We start from the raw sequence: 8395 nt of genomic DNA, 5'->3' as shown, positions 1-8395 counted from the left end.
TTTCGAATTATTTCAGATGATGCATTATTTTCTAATAATATTTAATCTAATCAATATTGACTATAAAACTCGAATTATTTAATGACTTGTTCGACTACAAACTGTTTCGTATCTTCTATAATTCTTCATGTCATGGAAAGATGCTAGAAACATGACAACTCGTCTATGAACATCAATTAGCTCACAGAACGATATCCCATAAAATAACATCATAAAAGCTGAAATTGCGAATGGGATAGAACCGCCAGAAATCACCAATTAAGAAATATAACTAATTAGTTTATTCTATTCTTTTGCCCAATGAAAATATTAGCCCGTAATATTATTTTCGAAAAAATATCGAATTCTTCCCTTTTGGAGAAAAGTGTACTTATATTACTTTAAGTAAACTCACAGAAATAAGAAAAGTTTCTACGATTATCTGCGAACATTTCATTTATTGACGCTCTTTTATTCACTCGGATGGAAAGTATATATAAATTCGACCAAAAGTTCCAATTACATATCCATGGTAGACTCTGAAGCTAAGTGGAACATGCCGAATTATACTCACGATACATTGAGAAAAAAACATTTAGATCCAAAAAAATATTTATTAAGTGGCTCCTAACAGCTTATTTACTTGATACACATATTTATTTAGAATTAGATATTTTTACTTAATTTAAATTTAAAAAATCTAATTCTAAATAAATATGTGTATTATATTAAGTAAATAAGCTATTAGGAGCCATTTAATAAATATTTTTTTCTCAGTGTATGTACACTCTTTCCAATTTGCGGAACAACAAGTATAATTGGCTAAGTTTTTTTTTTCCATTTCAACACCATGCCTGGGTAATTGCGGGCTTTTCTCGTCTGATCTCTAATCTTGGATCAAGTCCTCTCTTCAATTTCTCTCGCCAGCTCGTATTCCTCGCATACTCCTTCATCTACAGCTCACGTATTATGATTGGCCGTATCAAATGTGAAAGAAGCTTTCCATTATCGCGTTCTGCTATTTTACCATTTTATATATCTCTCTCACTCTTGCGACGCGATTTTTCGATTAAGACGCGAACTTACATTTTGAGAATGCCAAGAGGCTTCGCACGAATGCGTCTCCTCTTCCATGACGAAATTCCTTCTCCATAATATCATCAGCAATAAAATGTTTAGTTGGCATTACATCACCTTTTGTACCATTGTTATGAAAAATAGCTTTTTTAATGCGGTTAAGGGTGAATAATGATAATAGCTTACATTCCTATTCAACTGAAAAGTGCACGAACTACGAGATTCCATTTTATACGGAAGTTGAAAAGGTAACGTTTCTTTGTATAAAATAATCACTTGTTTTGAAGCTTAAAGCTTCGTCGAAACAAGTACTTATATTATTCGATATCATTTAATTTGTAAATTTAAATACTAATTTAAATTAAATTTTACAATTAAGAACATTATAATCTGATTTTAATTGATGAAATTGATGAATTTTTTAATACGAGATGTTAAGAATATTAAATTCCAAAGCGCACAGCTATAATTTAAATGTACAATTTCTTTGTTTGTCATATTTTGTCGAACGTTAATATAAAGGTTGCTGTCGTTTCTGCTCAATAAAAATATCAGTTTGTCATCGTGCTCGATTGGCGCCCGTCTTGTACAAGAAAAGGATCTGTCTTTTATTGGGACGAATGTCACATATTCTCTAAATGATCACGTAAAGTTCCCCTTGTTTGCCTTTTGTCCCAAATCGACCATTAGTAGCAGAATCTCTGGCGAATTTGGAACTGATTTTTTCCTTGCGGAGAGAAATGTTGAGACTAGTCTTTAAGCCATAAGCTAGTGAAAACGAAGAGCAGGTAAAACGAGAAATTGGCTGCGTACAGCAGAGAAAACTACTTTGCAACTGTTGTAAAATTTAGGAATCTGATTGATACATGCTTTTTAATTTTTACCGGAGCCAAAAGTATACACCAAACAAATTCACGAATTTTACAACAATTGCAAAGCAGCTTTCTCCGCTGAACGCAGCCAATAAAACTGCAGAGATGCAAAAAAACAATAGGATTTTTGTATAGTTTTTAACGGATTCTTCTTTTTTAACAGAGTATTACTTCGAGTAAAAATATTTAATACTAAAGATTGAAGAGTCTAAAGAGATTATAATGTTTAGCTAGTATTAATTATTGGTTCGATAGCTGGAGAATGTTCTGTATACTTTTATCCAACGATTTGTTTACTGAAACAGATGCAAGCCAACTTGATAGTTTTCCTACGGGTGCACATGTGTTGCTGGATTAGCATTGGGCGTGCTGTGCAATAAATCATTCAGACGATTAAACGTTTACTAACTTATGCGTTGCAGCGTTCGATCAAATCTTCTTATGTTGCAATTGACAGAAGTCGGTATAATCATACATTTACAATATCCGGCTAAGCCGTTGCAAAAGCAATGCTAATAAAATAAGTGCATCTGAAAGATATATATTTATTAATTAAATCGGTTATTTTTCTTACTAACAGCGTTTCAAAAACTGAAGACTTAAAGATTTAATTTGAGTTGTAAAGTTATAAAACGTTATAAAATACATGTGTATCTTTATTTAAAAAATAAAACGAGAGAAGGGAAGAAGAGAATAAAAAATATAGTGAAAACTCACGTTTTCGATAATTATAGGATTTTTCTAAAATAATTAAGTTTGTTTATAATTTATGTATGGATTTATTTTTTCGCAAGATCTTTTTCCCCATGTTTACGCTAACTAGGGGAAAATCGCTCAATTCTATGCAAGCCTACACATGAAGATGTTCTAAATTTCACAAACATATTATAAGTACCTACATCTTATTTTCTTAAAATAACTTTACCTCGATTAATCCGTATATTCACAGCTAAAATAGAACTATAATATAACGAGTTGAATGTAATGTGATAATTTATGATTTAACAGTGTTGCTGTGCACTTATCTTTCATTTTCTTTCATTGACGTCGCAGCAGACGCTCGTAATGCCCTTCGAGCGCGTTCGTGCGTCACTTGTGGTCATGATCGAGACTCCACGGGGGCTGCAAAAATTGTGGTAATTCACAAGAAAAATGACGACAAGAAGAAGCTGTCGCTCAAGCAATTAATATCAACTATGTGTTCTCTTCTTTGCGTTCCGCGAACGAATTCCAAATCATCATCAGTGAAAAACTTCGCTAAGACTCCTCTCTTCTCTCGTATCTCATTCCGCTCATAAGTTGAATGAAACTATTGTTTCGATTAATCTCACTTTATTCAGTTTGCAGTCTCGCGATTTTGTGATTTCTTTATTACTGATGCACTCTCGCTGACGCACCGACTCTTTTATTTCAGATTCGCGAATGTGTCTGCCGTTCTCCGAACGTCGCTATTCCCTGTAAACGTCGACGAAAGCAAGCATCAGTACGCTAATTTGATCACGTTTGATTCCGTCCCATGGATTCCGCTCGACTTACTTCTGATTTTTTTTGTACCGAGAGTCAACAACATCGTTAACAACGTTTTTCCAGGTCATCGTGTCAGCGATCGCTGCAATTCTGACCTGTGCTTTTATGATAGGATCGACAAACAATTGACAAAGAAAGGGCACGTCAACGAACATGCTGATGGAGTCCAACAACCGGATGATTCCACGGTCCTTGAAGCTCGACCAATGGTCCTTGAAGCTCGATTCGGTGCCCGCAAAAGGGGACAGGTTGCTGCTTATATCTTCAGAGGATCCCACGGGATTCTCTTCGCAATGTTGATGGTTATTATCCCGAAACGGTTTGACGTTTTTATCCGTATACGGACGGGATTATACGATCGATACAACGAAATAATAGTCTCTTTATTGCTGTGAAATATAGTCGAAGCTCTTTCTGCTTTAAATTGCGGGAAAAAAGATATTAAGTGTTCACGTTAAAAGAAAAATTGAAAATTTATTATTTCAGTCTATAATGCAAAATGCAATATTTCGTGCGCAATGGAAACGGACAATTAAGTAAGGCAGGCTCCGTGAGAAATTGTTTTCTTCCTCGTCTCTGCCGAGTAACTTAGAGTTTCTTAATTGTAGCGCCCATAAGAAATGCATAACTTCTTTACATATAAAAAAAAAGTAATAATGTTTCGATATAAAGCTTCGCACCGCTCTCGACGGGTGCCATGCAATTTGCTCGGAGCTACGCAAAAAATATCTGACGGTCTACTGCTCTACTCAACGGAACTTCGATTAAACTTCGCTAATAAGAAGATGAAAGAAACATTACACGCCCGCGTGCGTTGTTATATCGATGCGCTACAATCGCGGAAAAAGGAATAGAGAAAATAAACACGTCGAATTGATGGGGGGGGGGGGGAAGCATTAGAACGACATAATGAAATCGCGAGACAGACGATTCATTTCTATTTAAGAGCACTCACAATAAGAAAGGCGCCGCGAATGCACTTTACATCCGAGTGAAAAGAAACATTACGTAGCTTTGCGATGTAAATAAAACAAAATTCAACGGTCGATTTTTATTTTGCACAATTAGAAAGAACATGTGATCGATGTACGGCGTACGCTACCCATAAGATGTATGACGTACAGCCTCATAATCCAGTATTCTCGATTTCACCTTTTTGCCTTTCTTTTATTTGCGCTTTTATCACGCCGTTAATGATTATGATAATTGGGTAGTTTGGAATTACAAACGTTGTAAGTATAAAGCGATAAAGCAAAAAGTTATCCTTATTAACTAAAGCAACTAAAGCTAATGAACAATTTGTCGTAATTTTCGTTTCACGTTTATTGCAGTTTATTTTGTTCAAATAAAAATACCTTAATAAGCTCCAGCAAACCGATAATACTCTGCCTATAACGAAACAACAGTTTTTAATTAAATTAATTAAAACTATCAAGCGAATTTGTCTTGTTATATTCGCAAATTTCATACTCTAATGTAATTACATGAAATCCCCCGTGAAATTGCCGTATTGCGAACTCTCTAAATCTGAATCAGTGAATAGTACTGCTGAATCAGTGAATAGTCACTGATATCAGTGACCATTCACTGATTCAGATTTAGAGAGAAGATTATAGGCATAATATCGTACAATCCGCAAAAATAATCAAATTATATTTATAAGCTCCCTCAATATTCCTCGACTTCGAATCAGTGGCATACTTTACACTGATATCAGTGACCATTCACTGATTCAGATTTAGAGAGAAGATGATAGGCATAATATATATCGCACAATCCGCAAAGATAATCAAATTTTATTTATAAGCTCTCTCAAAATTCCTCGACTTGTCACGAGTGAACTTCAATATTCAAAATAGACATACATGGTAAATTCATATAATAGGCGTAGCTTGCGGTGCATCCAAATAGAAAACTTTTTGCGAAATATCAAGAAATGGATAAATTCTCGGTGAGAAATTATTATTGTCCTATTAAAACCGTAACGTTGTCTGGAAATATACCATTTAAAATATTGTAATATTTAACGTAATTAAGAAAACTTCTCTCGCAAAATCGAAACGTAAGAAAAAAATTTGCAAATTCTTCTAGACTTTGAAGAACTCATGAACTATTTTCTCGCACCGCTCAGAATTGCGGTTAAATGACTTCGTAAACTTCAAGCAAAAAATCATCCGTACGCATTCTCCGTCTTCCAATTTTTCTTCCTTTCGCTTCCAGACGCGCTATTCCCGCGGAGATAATAATTCCATTTGGCTTCTGTCGAGACTGGCTAATACGTGGAACAGGGATTCTGCTATCCTTCGTTCAGCTTATTGAGTATTGAGTGAGAAATAGATAGATAGATAGATAAATTTATTGGTCCCTTTGGGGTTACAGTATACATATATATATATATATACACGTTCCGAGTGAGAGATAAAAAAATGGCTATAAAATCAAAGCGTTTGTTTCAACGGTATTCTTTTATTCCTTATTATTTCATTATAACTCGTAAGCGATGTTATAATTAACGATTTTTTAATATTACACGTTCGAGTGCATCTTCAAATTGGCCCGAGCACAATGCAAATAAATTGACAATTAACTTCTTGTTTAATTTCAAATGTTTAATTGGGCTATTTATATGAAAAGCGATTGTTGTTTTATATAGATCTCCCATTTTATATTTTCGCATAAAATTTTGTCGTATATTTTTGATCCCATCATATTTTACCTCCTATTTCGTATTTTACTGTTCATCTTGATGCATCCGAATCGAAATGCATTTCAACTGAAATATGTACGTCCTTGTCGAGGTCGATTAGTGTTAACTGCTACCTATAAACTAAATCCGACTGATCGCTTGACCATTTAAACTTTAACATTGCATCACAGCGCATACATTTTTACGTTTGTATATGTAACGATTATAAAAGCTATATATAGACAATTTAGCAATAAAAGCTCAGTTGTGCTGAAGTATGAAAAAGAAAATAAATAAATCTATACATATTTTTCTCTGCATCACAAAATGCCATTTTAAATACGGAAATGGTGATCCTGACATTTGTCAAGACTATGTCGTATGTATACCTTTAGTACACACAAGGCCCCCCTCGTAATTTTCTTACGACGCAATGAATGGCTTGAGAATCACATTATTCGGCAGCGTCACACAGCGTTTAGAATTTTATTTTTACGACAGTTCCAACTATTATGTAGTTCATATCTTTGATGGCAAGGTCATGAAACGAGAAATAGCAAGGCGTGGCAATTTTTCGACGAAAATGCAAAACGACTTCCATCACTTTAGACTGAAATTATTTCTGCTATTTTGGATTTCTATTTTTGTTCAATTAGCTATTTTTGTTAACAACTCAAGCATTCTGATAACAAACGAAATCTTAAATTTTAGTATATAATGGATCTTAATTAATATAAAAACAATATAACAATATAAAAACTTTCGTACTAATTAAAATGGTAATTTAATTTAGTTACGCGTTACAGTTTAAATACGAATTATTAACGTAATTTATACGCGAGCGCGTATATTTGGCACGAGACATTACCGTGTCTCTAGATATAACGACGCATAAAATTACACCATTTACGAAGTCGAGGAACCTTATGACTTGACTTAGATTTTGTTGATGAATTCAATCCATCTATACATCCACGCAAGAAAGTGTAAACTCCATTGTCGTAAAAAGTTTTGCCGCTGTCCTAAGCTAAGTGAGCAGTTTCTATTCAGTGTACGTGGGGTGAATTCTGCCTTTTCTTCTGCAAATAGACGATAGTGCGCTGAAAGTACATAAAGAGGGGATCGTGCGGAGGAAGTCCAGGTGGATATTACTGAGGGAGAATATAGAAACAATAACAAGAAAGGAACGAGAAAATAGGATAGTGCACTTGGATCACGCGGAACGAGCGAATAAAATTTGCATTGGGTATAGGGTGTGCCGCACGTATGACTGGTGCGTAGGACAAATATCGCGTCTGTTCAATTTACGGGGTCCCTCCTCTCCTCGTGCTTGATCAATAAATTTTTCCTTTTTATATATAATCCGCTTACCAAGTCGCCTAGCTCCTCGTTCTTCTCTTGTAAAAGAACAATTACTTAATTTAATAAAGGAGCAATTAATTTTTCACCGACGAAGTACTTAATTGGTATACTTTATCTTATTTATAAGCTTCGCCCGCAAATTGTCTTAAACTTGGAGCGGAAAAATTTGAAAAGTTATAACGCTATATCTTAACTTAGCTGTTTAGGCAATATTGAAGTTAATTACACGTACTCATTTAATATATAAGAAATTGAAATATACCTTCTCTTTAAATAATGAAAATTAACATTAGTATTATACGCATAAAAATTGTGCATTAATTACATGAAGATAAACAATTTAGAGGAAAGTTTTTTTAAACTAAATTTATGGCAATTCTTCTTAGAATTCCGCACTTAAAAATAGCTTTTTTACTTGAATTCAAAACCTTATGTAACTATATAGCTACTTTTTTATCTTTTGCAATAACTTTTTTATAAAGAAATAAATTATGAAAATATTTGGAGCTTGAAAGCTTTATGTAAATATTTGAGACATTTCACGCGTAAGTGCGCGCAATTTCGAACGAACTTTTAATTTCCTGGAGAAAATGGTTTTTAATCGTCTCAGAAAATGCACTTTGCTGCGTTGAAGTGGAAGTCCGACGAGTGATAGGAAAGGTACGGTGAACTTAAACGGAAAAAAAAGGTCAACCGTATAAGATGCGCGACATTGAAAGGCGTCCTTTAACAGCCATCTGGCCGGATGCAGCGACGCAAAAGAATGGATTCTACCGAGGGAAAGTCCGCTAATGGAAAATTACGCTATCGAGGAAACGTCGAAATTAGCAATTAAGCGCTATTGCAGAGGGGAAAGCGGAAGTTTTCGAGTGAATAAGATGTCCGCGTGATT

This window comes from Temnothorax curvispinosus, unplaced genomic scaffold, assembly GCF_003070985.1.
Source record: "Temnothorax curvispinosus isolate PA1 unplaced genomic scaffold, ASM307098v1 QBEX01004775.1, whole genome shotgun sequence".
NCBI classification, from domain to species: domain Eukaryota; kingdom Metazoa; phylum Arthropoda; class Insecta; order Hymenoptera; family Formicidae; genus Temnothorax; species Temnothorax curvispinosus.
This window is presented reverse-complemented; position numbering follows the sequence as displayed.